The 20205-nt window shown below is 41.1% G+C and overlaps 1 protein-coding gene and 2 long non-coding RNA genes across 7 annotated transcripts in view; 2 read left to right on the top strand and 1 right to left on the bottom strand.

The window, feature by feature from the left end:
• The window catches only part of STARD13 (StAR related lipid transfer domain containing 13), a 322774-nt gene that overhangs the window by 83993 nt on the left and 218576 nt on the right, over window positions 1-20205 (top strand). The window lies entirely within an intron of this gene.
• On the bottom strand, window positions 9986-14060 carry LOC116439690. Its single transcript, XR_004238241.1, has 2 exons — window positions 12784-14060; window positions 9986-12214 (listed from the first exon to the last, which is right to left on the bottom strand). It is a non-coding gene; the product is annotated as an uncharacterized LOC116439690 (long non-coding RNA).
• Window positions 14310-16938, top strand: LOC116439692. Its single transcript, XR_004238243.1, has 2 exons — window positions 14310-14571; window positions 16636-16938. It is a non-coding gene; the product is annotated as an uncharacterized LOC116439692 (long non-coding RNA).

Genomic DNA, 20205 nt, shown 5'->3' with positions numbered 1-20205 from the left:
GAGAAGTCCATATTAGCAACTGGAACAGCCAAAACGGTTTCTGTTGCTGTTGGCATTACTTCGGGCACCTAACTGAGTTGTCACAACTTCCTCTGTTGTTTCTCTCTCCCTTGAGAGACAAGGGGATAAGTCAGCAAGGCCATGTGCTGGAAAGGAAGGTGTAGAGTAGCCATTAGGACGTGCTAGGTACTCCAGCAGCCTCTCTGCAGCCTCTCTGTCTGCACACATATTTACATCATGCCTCTTTCAACACATTTAGGAAGATCTACACCAAACCTGCTTGTTTGTTTAAAGGACCATAATGATGGACTAATATTTGCATTGAATGTTAACCTTGTTCAGCAGGGTCAAACAAAGAGTGAGATGCCACTCCCCAGGAGAGACAAGATGACCGAAACAGATAATTTGCTAATTAAGGTAGTGTTCACAATGAATATCTTTGTCAGGATTTGGCCTTCAGACTTAAGTTCAAAGACTTTAGGAGGAGGCTGCACAGATATGGGAGTGGCCCGTACAATGTCACAGACAGCTTCTGTGTTCAGCTCTGTATTGTGTTAGCAGGGGAGCTGGGCCATCACCTTTCACCATCAGTAAATCTTCAAGTAAAACTGTAGTGTTCTAAAGCAGGTTTGTGAAAGCTCCATTGTTTTTGACATTTAAAGTTAAGGCAACTGAACTCTGGAAATTATTTCAGAAAACAGTCATTTACTAGCAAAAAACCTGGATGATCAGTTTCTCTTTCGTTGATTATTCATTTACTTTCACTAATTTCCTTGTTCCATCCTTGTACTACAGTCAGGTAAATTTTATCCTCATTACACAATCACTGCCAAATGAAAAGTTCGGTAATCATTGTATCAGATTAAATCACAAGATTTAGGCTGGAATAATTTGCAGAAATGCAATATGGAAGTTTCCATAGCATCTGTCCCTCATTTTGTCTGCTTGATGCAGCCTAGGATGCAGTTGGCTTTCTGGGCTGTGAGGGCACATTGCTGGCTCATGTCCTGCTTTTCATCCATGAGAGCCCCCGAGTTCTTCTCTGCAGGGCTGCTCTCAATGAGTTCCTCTCCCAGTCTGTGCTCATGTCTGGGATTGCCCTGATGCAGGTGCAGCCCCTTGCACCTGGACTTGTTGAACCTCATGAGGTTCTTGTGGGCTCACTTCTGAGGTTTCTCCATGTCCCCACAGATGGCATCCATCCTTCTGGTGTGTCAACTGCACTACTCAGCTTTGTGTCATCCGAAAACTCGCTGAGGGTGCACTCGATCTCTCTGTCGATGTCAATGATGAAGATATTGAAGAGCACAGGTCCCAGGACAGAGCCTGAGGGAGACCACTTGTCAGTGGCCTCCACCTGGACACAGAGCCATTGACCAGAATTCTCTGGCTGTGTCCAGCCAGCCAATTCCTTATCGACCAAATAGTCCAGCCCTTCAAATCCATTTGCCTCCACTTTGGAGATAAGGATGTCATGGGGGACTGTGTCAAAGGCCATACAGAAATCTAGGTAGATGATATCGGTCAGTCTTCTCTTGTCAGTTGCTGCAGTCCCAAATAGAGGAGATAAATACCATAAAATTTATTCAAAAGCCATAGTCCTTAAGGTCAATTATCATTCCTTAAAATATATGTATACTTCTGTGTGACTCGTAAACATTTTAATCAAGTAATCATACTATTTTTTCCTATGAGAAAGGAATCAGAAAGTTTTAAGTCTTTGACAATGAATTAATTTGACCTGGCAGTGTGCTCAGGTGGCCAAGAAGGCCAGTGGCATCCTGGCCTGTACCAGCACTAGTGTGGCCAGCAGGACCAGGGCAGTGACTGTCCCCCTGTACTCGGCACTGGTAAGGCCACACCTTGAATCCTGTGTTCAGTTCTGGGCCCCTCACTACAAGGACATTGAGGGGCTGGAGCATGCCTAGAGAAGGGCAACGGAGCTGGGGAAGGGTCTGGAGCACAAGTCTGATGAGGTGCAATTAATGGAGCTGGGGTTGTTTAGTCTGGAGAAAAGGAAGCTCAGGGGAGACTTCATTACTCTCTACAACTGCCTGAAAGGAGGATGTAGCCAGGTGGGGGTGAGTCTCTTTTGACATGTCTCAAGTGAAAGGACAAGAGGAAATGACCCTAAGTTGTGCCAGGAGAGGTTCAGATTAGATATTATTAAAAAAAAATTCACCTAAAGAATGGTTAGGCATTGGAGTAAGATGCCCGAGGAGGTAGTGGAGTCACCATCTCTGGAAGCATTCAAGAGACATCTGGATGTGGCACTTGGGGATATGGTTTAGGGGTGATTATGGTGGTGCTGCGTTGCTGGTTGGACTAGATGATCTTGAAGGTATCTTCCAACCTTGATGACTCTGTGATCCTGTGAATTTTCCTTATTCAGATTATACTGAGTTCATTCAATTGAAATTATCAAAACAGAGCAGCAGTCTGTGATGACGTACGAGACCTGCCAAAGTAAGCTTCTTAGCCTTATACTTGGATGGCTTACACTCTGCTAGGTCCTTGTGCCTCTTGTATTCCTGCTCAGTGCCTTGCTTAGTCACTCTGAAGCACTTTTATGAGAGGTACTTTTCTGTTTTCATTAATGAGGCAGTGGGACTTAGGTGGAATTTAAGCTATCTAAAAATTGCCCCACAATAGTTCCTTCTTCTCTAATTCAGTTGTACAAGAGCAAAAGCTAGAAAGGAACATATTAGAGTGAAGTGCAAATTCCTACTCTCATTCCTCCCATACTTTGGAAGTTTGTACTTTATTTTACCCTATGAAACTGAGACTCCAAAGCTAGAGGAGGAGAATGGTTGCAAACTTGTGATGATTTCTTCGTGAGGAATAATACCATTATTATTATCTCCATTTAGTCATCTTCTGCAGACATGGGAAGTCTACCCAGGTAGGAGAGCTGAGCACTGAAATAATATCCAGGGAGAACAGGCTATGAAGTCAAGGGGAGGAAAATGGGAAATTGCTTGTCTAAGAAAGGAGTGATGCACTGAGCTTTATACATTCTAGTTTCCTTTGTGTGTCTGTAAGATTTGCACTCTCTGTATTTCAATGACACATTCTCTAGAGCTGATAGAAAAGGACATGGTAAGTAGAACTTTGTAAAGTTTTTAGCGTTTATGCTTGTTTTCTGCCTGCTTGGAAAAGGGATTGGAGAACTGCTGATTACTTTGGCAATGATGCATTATTATCAGTCAATAAATAATCACAATCAGCTCTTTATTATTAAGAGTCAGATAAATGCTGGCTTAGGGACTTTGATTATTAAGTTAAAAGAAAGAATTTTTTATTAGCTTCACAAATTTGAAGGACTAGTGGTGAATACAGCATTTTGTATTGAGTACTTTTTTCTCCCACCTCATTATTCCCATTACAATATGGCATTTGTTGTGTCCTGCTTGTTGTGGACATTAGCTACACAACTGTTTCTACTGAGAAATTATAGGAATTTTGGAAAGTAACACTAAAGGTATAACAAGAATAGTAATTTAAGGATTTGCTTAAAGATCATACTGAAAAAATTTGGTATATTGAAATCATGTAGGAAAACATGCAGATACTATCAAAATTACTGCCTTTTATCTCTTCAGCATACTTGCATGCTGCTTGCATGTTTTAATTAACATGCATCACTCATTGTCAATTAATATAGAATTAAAAAATAAAAAGGTATATGGCCCTAGAAAGGATACACTTCTTGCCATTAGCAGGTACACCTATTTTAAATCACAAGATCATCTTCAGCAGGCATCAGGGGCTGCTAGGTTGAGGCTGGAGAAAGCATGCACTCTGGGTTTTGTGGAATATATCCTACAAACTATTTTGAGTAGTCCCTTTCAGTCTGGGCTCTTTCCTCCCAGGGAAAAGTTGTAATATGAGGGGACGTAACCTGTCCTTTATCAAAAGCAAAGCTAATGAACAAATCTCCATGTGAGGGGGTGACTAACACTCAAAAACTTCAGAGGGCTGTATTGGAGTTGGTATTTCTGCAGTTTGAAGAATGCCATCACTCTAAAAACACGTAGTATATGGCATGTATTACTGACATAGTGAGATTCTGAGAAAATTAAAATTCCAGGATAAAGTAATGAAGAAAATTGGATAATTAGTCGAAAGGAGAACTGATCTTGACTTTCAAACTCCTTTAGAAAATTTACAAAGTACTTGGTGTTGAATTAGGTTATATACATATTTTATATATATCATATATATATATTATAGAAGGTGAGATTACTGAGTTATCTTGAACAGTGTGAAACCTTTGGGCTGTTCAGGTTAATGTGTAGAACTTTATAGCTGTCCTACTGAAAAGATACCGCACTGCCAACGAATTTTGTTGCACAGCCTCATCATGGCCCCATGTGCACACATTAAAACACCCCAAAACCAGCATTTTGGGAACTCCTGCTTTAGCGTGTTCAAGAGCATTAGTGCATTGTTTATTGTTTATATTTATTGTTATTGTTTTTATTTATCTGTAGAATATTATCTGGAATATTCAGAAGATTATATAGTTAACACAATAGATGTATTATACTAAAGGGGAGAATATTCATTACATGTAACTTGAGTTATGGCTTTTTCAAATATTGACTACTTGATTTGTTGTGTATTTGAATATTTTAGAATCATAAGGTCACCTCAGGAAAGACCAATATTATTATTGCTCTTGCCAGAAAACATAACAAAAGATTATGTGTTTATGATTGCACTGAGTCCATAAAATAGAAGAGGTATATCAAGATTCTTCTTTAAAAGTACCTGAAAATATCTGGAACCTGTGCAATGTGAGCCCATTCAAGTGTTTCATGTATCTCTATAGAAGGAGAGAAAAAGTCAACAGAAAATATGCCCTAAGTGAAGGCTGTGATGAACAACATTCCTCTGTCAGAGCATGGGAACAGGCACCTGTGAGAATTACAGACTGAGTTTTAGGTGCAGGGGACTAGAAGAAACATGAAGTAATCTGTTAATCTGTTTATCATTGAAATTAAGATAGTTCTTAAACGAACAAATGGAGACACTGGATAAATTGTGGGATGGGCAGTAAGCAGAACCTGTGAGATCAGAAACTTGCACAAAAGATGAGGGGAACAGGTTGGGTTGCATTTTAAAGCTCGTTTGGCTGCCAAGCAAGGATTTGTAATGTTTTTCAAGTCAGCCAATAGAACTGCAGTACAGCAGAGAAAAAAACCCAAACAAAACAGAAAGAAACAGAACATTACTCAATCAAAAACCTTGCAAACTTTATTTTGTAATATGTAAACGTTCTCAAGATGGAGTAAGAAAAATGAGTTGCAAATTTCTTCACACACAAAAGTCCCACTGAAAGATTGTGGCACTTCCTACAAGGCATTTAGGTGCTTTTGAAACTTCTTCCTAGGTAACACATGCCCAGTTAATGAAAATAAGACTCTAGGGATACAGCTAGGAGCCCTCTGTCCTTCTTTGTATGAAACTTGAATAAAATAATGTTAGCTTGGTATCATAACAGATGTATTTCTTTGGTAGTGCCATGAGACCCTAACTGACGTGACCTGACATGCTCAGGGATCTATGACCATTTTGGTACTGCCACATGACAAGCTACCATACAACCAGAAATCTGTGTGAACACTGAGATATGTGACAGAAACCAATTTGGAGGAACATAAAAAATGTGTTTTAAATGTCATGAACTTCATAGAGAGTTTAGGATGATGGATCTGAGATTTCATTTTATAACATTCTTGTGTGGTTGCTTTCTGTAGGAAAGTGTCATCAGCCTCAAGCCTTTCCTTAACAATCTCTCCAAGTATGGAGTATTTCAAATTGTAATAAAAATGGAAACAGATTGTTCTTTCTATCCAAGATTTTGTTCAAATTGATGCTCTTGTAAAACTCTTGCCTAGTTTTGAATTATCTCAGAGCTAAGACTTTTGCAGTGCAGAGAAGGGAAATCTCCTCTGAATTAGCTTGGAGTTCTCCTGAAATAAATCAGACAGGACATTGAAGTCAATGTCTGCATTTGAAATATTTTTTCTTCCACAAATTAACTTCAGCAAAATCTCACCAGTCTTTTTCTATTGTACTACTGGGCTTTCTTTATGTGTGCTTTCTATGGATTCTGAAATTCTTTGCCATTTAGACTATCAATCCAATGTTTCAAAGATCAGGTCTAGAATAGATCATGTTTTAGTGTCAAAGATTTAACAGCTCATTTTTAATATATGTGCAGAGGAACTTTGTTTGGCTTTAACCTAATCTTTGTGGCAAAGTAATTAGTGATATCATAGATAAACTACTGTAAGGTTTGCAGCTACCATTTGTTGTTTCTATTCAACCAGTAAAATGGTGACATTTCAGTATTTACATAATAATGACTTTTCACTATGGCAAAAGCCTTGGCAGTTAGTCTGGGGTCTGATTTACTTAAATAAAAATGTAAAAAAAGCTGCTAAACCTGTCAAGGAACAACAGAATATAACACTGCAACTTGTATGTATTTTATTCTTTATGATGTACATCACATATCAAGATCAAGAGAAAAGTACACAAAGCCAGTAACTAGAAGAAAGAATAAACAGACTGCCTATTATTAACATGCCAAGATAGGTGCCTAAACTGAGAGAAAGTGGAGTACCAAGTATTTCTGCAACTTAAGGATCTGGACTCCAAGAGTTCACCTCAAGCTGTGCTTTTATCTGCTGTGTTAAAGAGTTTACCACGGTATTACAAATAAATGGTGATATATGGAAAATGATTATGTTTGTGAGATAAAAGATGATTAAACTAAAAAAGATTACCCCTGGAAGACAGAAACATTCCAAAGACCCTAGGGTTTTTTTTAAATAAAAGTTGCAATACTATGATGCATTTCTAATGCAAGGGGCTATCAAGATACCCTTGTGTTTTGTGTAGCACAGATCACGTGCTATTTTGAGTTGTCCAAGCCTTGTCTTGGGGGACACATAATGCCACGGAGGTTAAGAAAAAAACCCAAAAAATTAAAAGAGAAAAAGGGTATTAAAAAGCCTTAGTGGGAAACCCCCAATATTCCAAGCAAGCAGAGATGAACTCATGTCTTTCTGAAATAAAGGCAAAGGAAAATTATACAAGTTCAGAAAATGCTTTTGAAACCAAACTTTTCAGACATGACAAAGCCTGCATTTTGCATGCGAATAACAGACAGCAAACTTAAAAACTGCCACTTCTCCAAGTAAAAACAAACAAAAAATAACAGCAAACTCTAGTAAGAATTGCTATAAATTGGAATGTATACATTCACAGTTTAAATGCTCTCAGATCTCCTGTGTGCAGTGTTTCCAGCTTTATACAAAGTTCTTAAGAAGATGAGTTTAAGTTGCATTAAACAGAATGAAGATATCTAAGCTAAAAAAAAAAAAAAAAAAAGATGACTCGACCTTCTTGATGGGTGCTTTTTTTCTTATTTGTAATTTGTGTTCAAATGATTGCAAATACTAAGGAGTGCTCACACAAGGAGCTTGGAACACACTGCATTTAATTCTAATGCAAATTAAAATGAATCCATAAGAGTAGCAAGTATGAGGTTGAAAACTGTACAAATTTGAGAAGGAAAATTTGGTTTATGCATCCAATTTAAAATTGGCAGTATATATCAAAAAACCCCAACCTCCTAGGTATAACATTACGAATAAAAGCATTCCATTTTGCAAAGGAAGTAATTCTTTTTAAATTTGGGGTTACTCTAGTTCAGAAAAAAACTCCCCAAAGATTCAAAATTCTCCATGACAGTGAATAATTCCTTACCCTGGGTGTGATATGTCAGGAGCCTCCAGCAGCTTGCTAGGTGGGCTACTAAGGAGCTTGGATAGCCTAACTGCCAGGTAAAGGTATTTTCCCCAGAGGAAAGTTGTCAGAATTAAGCTGTCTTTGAAAAGTAAATCAAGCTTGATGCATTGACAAATACCAATTATATGAAAAAATATCACTTATAATGTAAGATATGAAATTGCTATCACTTTGGCATTTTAAATTTTAAATTCAAATGTACGTTGGGTGGGTTGCAACTAGGCTGGTTTCTACACTGTCTAAGCAGGGTTTTTCCAGCAGGGCTAAACTGTACATTGATCAGTTTATGCACATTTTCCCTCTAAGAGCTGTCTAGCCCAATTCCTTTTGTTACTGTTTTGGGTTTTGGTTTGTTTTGTTGGTTTTCTTTACAGGTAGCAATATCATACTGGGACTATACAGAGGTGAGCAGGATTGGAGAGCAGTTGGGAGAACTTGTCACTTTTTTAAGTTCCTCAAGTGTTGCATTCAGGCAAAGTGCTAAAATACAAACTATGATCCTTCCAACCTTCCTGGTGTGTTTAGATTTACTGAAACATACATAAAACTTTCTTCTCAAGGATATCTAGAGATCTTCCTGAACCTGCAAATCTTGTAATTCTACATTATACCTCATTTTGCTAGCAAGATTTTGCTTATTAGTGCTACTGTTAAGTCTTCTGCATTGCAAAATGCACTTGTTTGAACTACGTAACTGGAGAAACTAGCTGAAATCCTTGAATTAGCCTAGGAATTGTTTGTTTTCAGTTATTTGTAGAGTTACACCAATAGACCTTTTTATGTGGATTTTTGTGGTTGATGGGGTTTTTCTAAAATATGCCATATCACAGGGAACTGAAATATGTATGAATAGAATTATCAATGCTGGAAATCATCCCACAGCAGGGGTTTTTTTTCACTCTTTCTTAAAATTCTCCTAGTAATTCCAAACAACGTTTTCCTGTTCTTTTCAATAACCATTACTTTTATAAATAAAGCTTACCAAATACCTTAACAAGGATAAACAGAATTTTTGAATGCTTTCAGTTAAGGTAGTTCACAAAGAGCCAGGCAAATGAAAATAAAACTAAAGTACTCCAAAATACAAGCTATGTTAGAACTGGGAGTCAATAATGGTCAGGCTAAATCTCTGCTTGATAAGTGAAACCCTGGGACAAGCTCATGCTTTCAGCTTCACCTGCCTCAGAACTTCTTCAGTGCATTTGTATTTTGAAGATTTTGCAAAACTCCTGTATATTATAAAAGTAGTTGCTACAGGTCACTGTTCTCCCTCAACCCTTCTTATTCCAGCAGCAGACATCCGAAGCAAGGGAGAGAGAACATGACTGAACCTTAAGGTTCTGGTAACAGTAGTTTTTGCTATTTAGTGACCATCATATTCTTACAGCAAGATAAGATTTTTTGGAGCTCTAGGCCTCATTTTCCAACCTATGTGTTATACAAAAACACTTACACGGCACAAGCAATATGTTTATAAGCTCTGGGAACACAGAGCCATTCTTTTCCTTCAGGAACGATGCCTAAGGCTGCTTTATCAAAGCAACTTTTCTTCAAAAATTGAGATCAAACTGATTTATTTAACAGAAGGTGTTTTAGGGTTTTAACTCAGTATCTTCTTTCCAAGCTAAAAAGGACATGCTAAAATATATAATCACTATTTTGTTTCTGTTTGTGACTAAAAAAGCCACAAAAGAGTCTTCATAAAGTAAGATGTCCAGGGGAAGCAAAATATTATGTGGTCAGTATTATGCATATATGCAGTCACTATATGCAGTCAGTACTATGTAGTAATAATACAACATTTACTTCACAGTTCCTTTTTTTTTTTTTTTTTTTTTTTATTCTAGCAAGACAGGGCTTCAGGCCTTTACAAATACCATTAATAATTACAAATACCATGACTAGTTAAAGTTTTGAAAGTTGTTTTGATCACTCACATGGTACTTATGTTTGTTTCTAATCTCTGAAAGAAAAAATGTAGTTCAAATTCTGAACACTATAGGTATGTAACTAGCATTAATAATTAAAAATATAAGACTACACACTACATAAATTAATAAGGGATTAAGGATTCTATGAATGCATAGACAAATGCATTAAGTGATGATCTTAATTCAGCATTTAAATTCTGCCCAATTCCTTCAGCTTCTTAGTTTCTATATTTGTCATGGCTTTTCTTGTCATTTAGAGAAACAAGAAAAAGTATAAACTACAGCAGGTTATTATAGTAGCACACCTGATGCTGGGGCTTTTAGCATAGGCAGGTAGCAGAAACAGTTTACCAAACAAAAGATAGCAAAAAAAACCCAAACAGAAAAACAGAGAGGTGACTTGCAAGACATGTCCTTGATACAGCCAATGGCTTGTTCAAAATTTTATGTGTAACACTCTTTGCTTCTCCAGGTTGAAAGTTTTTGCTCATTTTACTAGGCAGGGAGGAGTGAAATCTAATCTCTATAGTTTAGGCTATTAATTCTCTGGCACTAAGATATTTAAGTCTCTATGGTTCCTGATCATCCATGGGGCCTGGTGGAGTATGCCTGCAGCTCTTATAATTTTCTTCCAGAGAAACGGGGAATGTAGTAGGAAGACCAGGAGGAGTGGAAGTGGGGATGGTGCACAGCACATCTTGCCTTAACACGGAGTTAAGACATCAGCAGAATGTTATCTGGGTGTTAGGGAATGTATCCAGTTTCCACGCTATAGAGAAAGCAGGCTGTCAAATGAAGCACATATATTTCTTACACAGTTGAGGAAAAGACACTGATTCCTTCCTCATTCCCAATGACTGGGCTTTTTCCAAAAAAGATTTTCAAAAACATACTCATCTGCTGCAATTTTGCCACAAAAAATAATTTTCCTTTATGTGGCTGTTTTCAATCCACTATTCTTCCCCCTGCCTAACATTCAGAAAGGGACTAACTAAATCCCTGTCTTGATCCTTGGCCACTAGAGACAGGCATCTAATGAATTCACTGCACTCCCTGAGTGCTCTGCAAGGAGCAACCTCTCAGGGATGACACCTAAGCGGAAGCTGTTGGGAAACTCCTTTGCTGCTTATGAAAAAAATAAAAGAGCATGCGGGATGAGTGACACAAATCCTATAAAATCAGCAAATAAGCTCTGAACAACCTTTGTAATGTATTTTTCTTCAGTTTCTCGATCAGAGACCAACTGCCTCCATGAGGGAAGAAAAGTCATTTATAAAATCAAGCATCTCAGGATAGGAAGTGGAAATTTATTGTCCTACTGTTTCTACAGACTTCACCTAATCACCCCATGATGATTATCTCAGAAAACTAACTAATCGTTCTAAAATGCTTTTCAGATTTAAGATTACCACCCTGATATTCTGCAGAATTAATGCCTCCAGCCTCACCCCTTTCAGCAGCTCTTGCTTCCCAAACTATTCCACACCTCTCACTGCTTTCCATCATACTCCAGTCCTCTCCTGTTCTTGCATTATTTCCAGTTTCTACTTCCCACTATTTTCCCAACACTGCCTATGTCTTCTTTACTTCCCTTCCCCCAGAATGTCCCCAGGCCCCCTCCATGACTCCAGCAAGGGATGATCAATATGTGCTTTAGCTAGTGGTACCTTTTCACTGCCTGGCCAATTAGCACACATAAATTCATCAGCAGCTACTCAGAAATTATACCGGCTGTTATCCTTGGTTTTATAGCGGGCCATCACTTTTGTCTCTTGACAGTCACAATTTTGATTAAACTAGGGTCTCTCTGATATTCCTTCCCGTCTTTTAAACTGGCTTGAAGGTATCTGAACTTTTCAAAAGTTGTGGGAGAGACGTAACAGCAGCTGAGCAACACAAAGCCAGAACACTATGGTTTTGTTCTCTTAAAACACCAAGGAAAAAAAGAAAAAAGAAAATATGAAAGAATTATTTAAAAGTATAATTACTATATCTGTAAGTACCCTTAAAATATAATGGAGAAAAGTTGGAAAAAATGTACATTTAGCAGTTAATTAAAGCTATAAATTCCTGTAATGAACAGTGAGGAAAGGTCTATTACAAAAAGTAAATCAAACTAGAAAACTAGACTATCCAGAAGGAAAACACAAGAGAACTAATTTTTAAAAGGTATTTAAAAATACTTTGATTGATGTAGTCCAAAATGTTTCAGTTTTATCTATTACAGAGGAATAGAAGTTGGGAGTTACATTTATTCTCATTTGTATTGACCCAGACAACAAAGAACCACAATCAAAATTAGGTTTCCCCAGCACCAAGAGCTGTTTGCTGTAACATGATCCAAATTCATGCTTCAAAGCCTTGATTCTCTGCTCTACCAGCTGCTCCTGAGTGTCATGATGTCAACATTAGTAGGCTGATCCTCCACATCTGGATCTGACGCTTTGCCAGCGTTCACTCTGTAATGAAAGGAACTGCAATTACAGCCTGACTTTGACTTGAAGCATCCAGGATTTCTATTCTTCCTCCCTACCCACATCCTTCCATTTCATGCCCAAAATGTAATGGACTTTGAAGAAAAAAAAGCCCCTTTTCCATCACCAAGAAAGATAAAAGACAAGATTGTCCAAATCTGCCAACTCAGACTCATTTCTATATGTCAAATGAAATAAGCAAATCTTTAGTGTTTTCAGAAATGCTTAATTTTAGACATTCATCTCTTGAGCTGTTCTGAAGTCTAGAAGTTTGGAGAATTTTCTCTCTTGCCTGGAAGTCTCCTTTCGCGTTCAAATATCAGAGTTGAATTCAGGCTGTCTCACAACTAACAAAAGTCATCAACTGACCCAAGGCAAACTGTGATACAATCAAATGGTTCAAACACAAATAATTTCAGAATTATGTGCTTCTGACAGCCAGGGCTGCCTAGCCTTGAGAATTTGGGCACATTTTGCACTGATAACTGTCTCAGATTATCTATGCAGTTCCTATTATTCATGAAACTATTGAAATCAAGGCAATCTATTCATACCTCAGATTTGACACAATTATATTCCTGAAGTCAAACAGAATCAGTCTCAACTGAGCACATTTTACTCTGACATCTGTCAGCTACGACAGAGGGGCAGATTTCCCATGCAGAAAATTACAGATTTAATTTTCAGAAATGTGTGTAGCTATTTAGAGGTGCAGTTAGCCAGTTTTAAGTGCAATGCTTTTATGGTAGCAACTGTAGCCTTGAACATAAAAGAAGGAACTTTTGTTCAGTGTATGCAATTGCAGAAATATTTCTGAAAATATCTCCAGTGAGGGACACCCCACAAGCCCTCTGGGCAATCTGTTCCAGTGCTGGGTGACCTGCACAGTAAAGAAGTCCTCCCTCATGTTCAGGTGGAACTTCCTGTGCATCGGTTTCTGCCCCTTGCCTCTTGTTCTATTGCTTGACAGCACGGAGCAGAGCCTGGTCCGTCCTCTGACACTTCCTTTCAGATACTCATAGACATTGATTAGGTCCCCTCTCAGTTGTCTCTTCTCGAGGCTGGACAGGCCCAGCTCCCTCAACCTTTCCTTGTAAGAGAGATGCTCCAGTCCCTTGATATATTTTGCAATCCTCCGCTGAAGAGAGATGCTCCAGTCCCTTGCAGCCCTCCGCTGAGCCCGCTCCAGGTGGTCTGTGTCTCTCTTGCACTGAGGAGCCCAGAAATGAAAGATCTGCTTGTCTTTAGATTGTTTTTAAGCCTTGTGTATCTCTGCTTAGCTGTGCAGCCAAAGCAGCAGCAGCCACCGCACGCCCAACCAAGGCATGAGGCAGGTCCTTCTAGCTGAAGTGCTCTGACATACGGAGAACCTGAGGCAGGGCGCTATGGAAAAGTCACTTACTGGAAGGGCAAAGCCACACCCGGCTGGGAGACTTTCCACACCACGGGGGAGGCTCTCGGGGCAAGCCTGAGGCAGGGCCAGCTCGGAGGCCCCTCAGGGCCCGGGCACCCCGGCGTTCCATCGTTCCCGTCCCTGGGGCCGCTGCGGCCCTGAAGGTAACGGGGCGGGCCGATCGCTCCCACGGGCAGGCGGGCGGCGGCTCCGGGGCTCAGCCTCGCCCCCTGCAGGAGCCGCTCGCCGCTGGCAGCGGCTTTTCTCCTCACAGAGCCCATGCGGGCGGCGCCTCCCGGTGCGGGGGTTGATGGCGAAGCACGGTCGGATGCCAGCGCGGCGCCGGGAGCGAGGCACGGCCGTGTCCCGGAGCGCTGCCCCGGCAGCTCCCGCCGCCCCTGCCCGGCGTGGGCGCGCTCCCTTCCCTGCCCGCCAGAGCGCCCCCTCGGCCGCCGCGGCGCCGCCCGCCAGGTGGCGCTGCCACCCCGCGAGCCGGCGGCGGCCACCGCCCCCCCCCCCCCGCCCCGGCTCCGCCCCGCCCGGCGGCGTCACAGCGGCGCGAGCGGAAAGGGAACGGGGGGCGCTGCGCGCGCACCTCGGGGCGCTGGCCCGGGCACGAGCCCCGCCCCTCCCATCCCCCCCCCCCCAGCCGCGCGAGAGCTCCGGGAGAGGGCGGGGTCGGGCCGGGGACCGTTGGGCGCGCGCGGGCGCCGCCATTGTTGGCGGGGAGGGCGGGAAGCCGCGGCCGCCCCTCAGCGCCTCCGCCGCGCCTTCCGCTCCTGCCCCTCCGCTCCTGCTCCTCCGCTCCTGCCCCGCCGCCCGCCCTGGCCCCGCTCCCCCGCTCGGCCTCAGGGCCCGGCTCCGGGGCCGCAGCGGCGGCGGGAGAGGCGGGTGTGCCCCAAACCTGCCCCGAGCCCGCCCTGCCGCGCCCCCTCGGCCCCGCTCGGCGGTACGTGCTGGCCCCCGCCCTGCCCCGGGGCCCGGAGTGCTGTGGCCTTGAGCACGAGCGTGTGGAAACGATTCGTGGGGTTGTTTTCGGGGGAGTTTCTTGGTTTTCGGTTTTAGGTTTTTTTTGTGAAATAATGCTTCCCCCAGAGAAGGATCGGGAAAAGCAACACTTTTGTTTTGGGGGTTTCTTGGTTTTGCTTTTGTTTGTCTGTTTGTTTGGTTTTGGAGTTTTGTAAAGTACGCTACTCAGATTATTTGGAGGGATCTGAGAAAACCTGGTGGCCTGCAGGTCCTAATGCTCACTAATTCATTTTTGGTTGGAGAAACCTTTTCTTTGTTCTTTCTCCTCTGACTTTTGGAGGAAGAAGCCTTTGTGCAGCCTTTCGTGGGATGGTGCTACTGCCTCGAGTCCCAGCGAGGTTCCCTGCTGCTGCAAGAGCTGCTGTTGCAAAATTCGGTTTCTTTGCAAATCTTACATGACATTTTTAGTGCGCATGCCATAGAACAATTAAAGCATGTGTCAGCTGTCATTTGGTGTGAAGATACCATGGTGTTTGTAAATTTGCAGGTGCATATTATTTTGGGACAACCACAAGAATTTTTGTGGAACTACATGGATATAATAAAATTATAGGATGGTTTGGATTGGAAGGGACCTTAATGATCATTTGGTTCCAACACTGCTGCTGTGGGCAGGGATACTGTACACTAGACCAGGTTGCTCAGAGCTCCGTCTGATCTGGCCTTGAACACTTCCAAGGATGGAGCATCCACAACTTCTCTGGGCAACTTGTTCCAGTGTCTCACCACCCTCACAGTAATATGGGGAAACTTGGATGAATTTCTTGTACCCCTTACACATCAGCTATTACTTGTCATAATTTTTTTTGTTATTTAACAGATAAGTGTAAGTTTTAATGGATTTAAGTAATCTGAGATAATACTGGAATGTTTTAGCAACTGTAGTTGCATTTCTTTAAGAAAAACATAATCTTTGCATTATACAAGTTTTTGAAATAATGTTAGCAATATGAGCTACATGATTTTTGTTAATTTTGTTGTTCTAGAAATTTCAACAGTTTTTTTAAATGGATTTTTAAAATGCATTCAAACGTCCTTAAATACTTACAGCAAGTGCATAGATGGCATCTGAATAGTTTTTGAATAATACTGAAGCCCAGTGGTTAAACCTGGATACTTGGGTGTCAAACTTCCAGCGGAGATCTGGGAATCATGCCTAATTACTTTTCTGGGCTCAGGATTAATGCTCTCTCTTCATTGTTAGCTTGATGAAAATTGGTTCAGGATATAATTTAGAAGGTTTACATTATTTCAATTATCATATATTCTCTTGTCCTCTCATAAATTCATGTTCCATCCATTGTCCCATCACCACCTATCCTTAGCTGCTAAAAATAGCATCCCTTCTGCCAAGCTTTCTCATCTTTGTCCTTAAGTACCCTTGAATTCCAGAAGGTGCCTTTTGCTCTTTATTTGTTTCATTAATTTCAGATTTCTGTATCCAAGTGGCTTACGAGCATTAATACATCTTCTCATTAGTGCATTGTAAGAACTTGGGCAGGGAACAATGTCAGATTTGACAAAACTCCATGAATTCTTGTGAATTTTAGAAAGACCATCCTTTTAATCCTCCTCAATGGGTTTGAGGTTTTTGTTTGGTAGCTTGTCATAAATATGATGATAGTATTGCTGTGATTTTACTGGTTTTGTATTATCAACAGTGCTTTTATGAGTTATGTTTTTGTGTGTAATGTATATACCAAAGAAGCAGCTTACTTTGAAAATAGCTGAAGTTCCAAAGTACTTGGAGACGTTCTGCAGTACCAGTTTTCTTGGAAATTCTTTCACTGTAGATAAGAATTTTTAAAATTCCAGTAACTGAAAACAGGAATGTGGGTATTTTAAGATAAAAAAGTGTTAAGGTTATAGTTACCTACACAAGTTTTTTTAAATAAAAGTATGCTGGCACTTGGTGTCTCTTTCTTTACAATTAGAAATTTGCCAGATATTGTGAGATCTCTGTCTTTACCATCTTAATCTTTAGAATCTGCTCCAGAGTCCTTCAAGGAAACACTGACACTGGTATTTTTAGAAGAAATGACTCAGCTTGTGTGTTGGATTGCCAGGCAGCCCTGGTGCCAGCAGAGGGATTGATTCCCAGCTCTCGGTGCCTTTGAGTGCCCACACACCGAGCATCAACTTGTGTCCAAGTGAGCTCTGACAGTTGTGACTGATCACCGTGGCTGCCAGTGTGCGAAGGCAGCAGACAAAGCCTTGCTTAATTCAACTGCTGTATTAAACAATTTGTATTGCTTTACCAATAAAAACTAGACAAAACCCCAGTCAACAGTGGAATAAATCACCTGTGCTGTTTCACAGCTGGAGCCTGGCAGGGGAGGGGAGGAGGGCACCCATGTTGGCTCCTGTTGCTCCAGGGGAAGTAGTGCTGGCCCTGCTCCAAATGGGGACACGCCACACAGGTCGCTTCATTCTGGGTCCAGCAGCAAAAGTAAGGCACGAGTGCTTCCTCTCATGAGGCTCCAGTGCTTCATGCTTTAGATAAGCTCATTGCTGGCTTTCCCCTAGCACTTTTGAAGGCTTTTTCCCAACGTGAAAAACCTCCTCAAAATTGCTTTACCTTTCATAAGGTTTATGGATGGGATCTCCAGAATGTTTCATGGGTCACAGAATCATTTTCGGTTAAAATTTTTATCTGTAATTACTGTTTTCTAGTTCATGTTACTTTAACTACTGGTGTCCTTTTTTCCAAATTAATGGCCCTGGCTTTGCTCCTCACCAGGCCCGTGTTCCTCAAGATCATGAACAGGAAGGGTTTGACAAAAGACTGAATGTGGCAATCAGTGCTATGGTCTGGTTGACATGGTGGTGTTCAATTGTAGGTTGAACTCAGGGTCTTTTCCAAGCTAATTGATTCTGTCAGCTCACAACGAGGGCATGGTCACAGCAGCCTGGATTGCCTCCGGTCTTAACCCCTTTAATGAGCTCATCCACAGTGGTGAGCACCAGGTCCAGTAGTGCTTCTCATCTGGTTGGTTTGTCCAATACCTGGACCAGGAAGTTGTCATCAATGCACCCAAGGATTCTCCTGGATTTCTTACAGCTAGCTGTGTTGCTTTCCCAGCAGATGCCTGGGTGATGAAAGTCCTCCACTAGGATGAGAGCTGATGTGATGCTTCCTGTATCTGAAGCAGGAGGCTTGGTCTCCTCCCCCTGATCAGACCCCCACCACAAGTGTCCTTTGTTGGTCCTGTCTTTGATTTTTTTACCCACAGGCTCTCAACCTGTTTGTGGCTGTTTTTCAGAGGCACCTCTTCACAATCTATTCCTTCCTTTACATAGAGCGCAAAACCCCTGTCCCTCTTCACCTGTACATCTCTTTTTAAAAGCTCATAGCCTTTGACTACAGTTCTGTCCCAGCATCTTTCCCTGATAGGTCACAGTTTTCTAATTGCATTGTGTTTTCCAACTCCTCTTGCTTGTTTCCCATGCCGTGTGAATAAGCATAGAGGCATTTCAGCTGGGCTGTGGGCTGCACCACCTTTTGGGAGGAACCCTCCCTAATTCCTTTGGGATGATTTACAGGTATTTCCCTGTTGTTTTCTAGAGTGTCGGTATCTTCTGGTTCTTCTCTGTCACTCAGAAGTACATCCCCTTCCCCCTAATGCACATAAAATATATCAGGCCAAAGGTGAAGCTGAGCCCAGCTCTTACACATCCTGGGCAGCTCTAAGCACAATGTTTTTTAAAGAGAGAACTCTTATTTAGGAAAACTGATTAAGTCCTACCCAGTCTCAAAAGGTGTAACTAACCACACTGAGGAGAAGGATCTGTAAATTACTTATTCTGGTCTGTAACTTTTTGTGGATTTAGTGGTGTGAGATCCCTCAGTCTCGTAGAACCCAGTCTGAAACCTAGCATTTATTAGTCAGGAAGCACTGCAGGGAGATACCTGCTGTGAACAGACAGCTTGTTGGTTACATTTTCCAGGGGAGTCATGGTAAGTGTGGATTTTGCAATTAGTAATTTTCTGTGAAGAAGTTACTTGTATCTTAATACCTATGTGTGTAAACTATTTTGACATACATTGTCACTAACTGTGATGTGCAGGTGCAAGCACTGTTGCAGATGGTGCCAAACCAAATGAACATGGACAGTGTGAGGAATTTGACTGCTGCAGGTGTTTGGGAGACTAGGAGTGCAGTTCACTTCCTTCACCTCCCAAAGGTGGTGGAAATGGTAGAATAGATAAATGATGAGCTGGCATCTGTTGTGAAGCAGCTGAAGGTAGGATAACCCGAGAGGATAATTCATATGCTGAAATAGAAGCAGATGTCAATTAAGACAGCCTGTCTGGCCACTCGGGTGCCAGTTCTGTAGCATGTGTCATCAGTACAGGCTTGACAAACAGCCTGTTTGTGAAATTTGATGTTGCTTGACATCATAATTTGTTAGAAGGTGGAGATGCTGTAGGCATTGAGAATCTGGAAAATTTAATAATTGAAGCAAACCCAAATTATAATTTGATGTTAAAACCAATGAGGTGCCATTTTAAGTTGTCGTTGGTTTTCTTAATGAGAAGTCCAGTACAAAACTAGTTGCTTTTACTGGAAACAAAATGAAGCTGCAACAGAATTTTCATATTAGACTGTCTGGGCTACTGTACTTTAAAACTTCTGCAGTGGTGTGCAACTGTTTTCCAAAACATTTTGCTCCAAACCTTTTCTTCAACTAAATTCCTTTCTTCTCCCCTTCCAATTTCTCTCTTGTCTTGGGTGAAACACCATGCTGATGCAGCTTGTGGCCTTCAGTCCTAGGAATTAGCTTAGGTGTCTTCATCTGGGAAATTTTCCATAAACATAGCATTTGGAAGATTCCATTGCTAAAACGGGTTCTGTCCTGTCCTGCCTAGCTTAGAGCAACACTCCTTAAAAACTGATGCAAGAATCCTTAAGAGAGACAGGACTTCAGAATTCTGTTTTCTTTCATACGATGGACATTATCACTGTGCAAGATCAATGTGTTGAATACAAAGTAAAGGTCAAATTTGCCAATTTACTGTCTGAAAGAATAAAAGCAGTTATAAAAAATAATTTAGTCCATTTCTGAGCTGCTTTGACTTTGACTTTGAAATGTCAAGTAGTCAAATACATATAATGAAGTAAGGGTTATATTACATTATTTTCTCGTAGTACCACTTCTTTGGGTTCCTTTTTCTCCCTAACAGGTTGTGCACCTATTAATCATTAAAAAAACCTAAGCATATATCCTTATTGTACTGTATCTTGAAGTTAGTATTTCCGCAGTATTTTTTATATTTTACTGTATTCACTGTTCAAAGACACAGTGGTGTGCTTAAATACAGACACATAAAATCATAGAAATGCATGGTTGAGCTTAGTGAAAGAAAAATAAGGGAACTTTGTGGGGCCGCTGTAAGGGGAAATGTAGAAAAAGCCAGAAACAACCTTAAGTGTGTTTAAAATTCAGTTTTGTTTGCTCTAGAGCATCAAACACAGAAGGTTTCATCATTCATACAGGTATGGCTTGTGTCACTTCTGAAAACTTGTCTGAAGAAATCAGTAGCTTGTGGCAG

Source organism: Corvus moneduloides, chromosome 2 (genome assembly GCF_009650955.1).
Source record: "Corvus moneduloides isolate bCorMon1 chromosome 2, bCorMon1.pri, whole genome shotgun sequence".
Taxonomy (NCBI): domain Eukaryota; kingdom Metazoa; phylum Chordata; class Aves; order Passeriformes; family Corvidae; genus Corvus; species Corvus moneduloides.
This window is presented reverse-complemented; position numbering and strand designations above follow the sequence as displayed.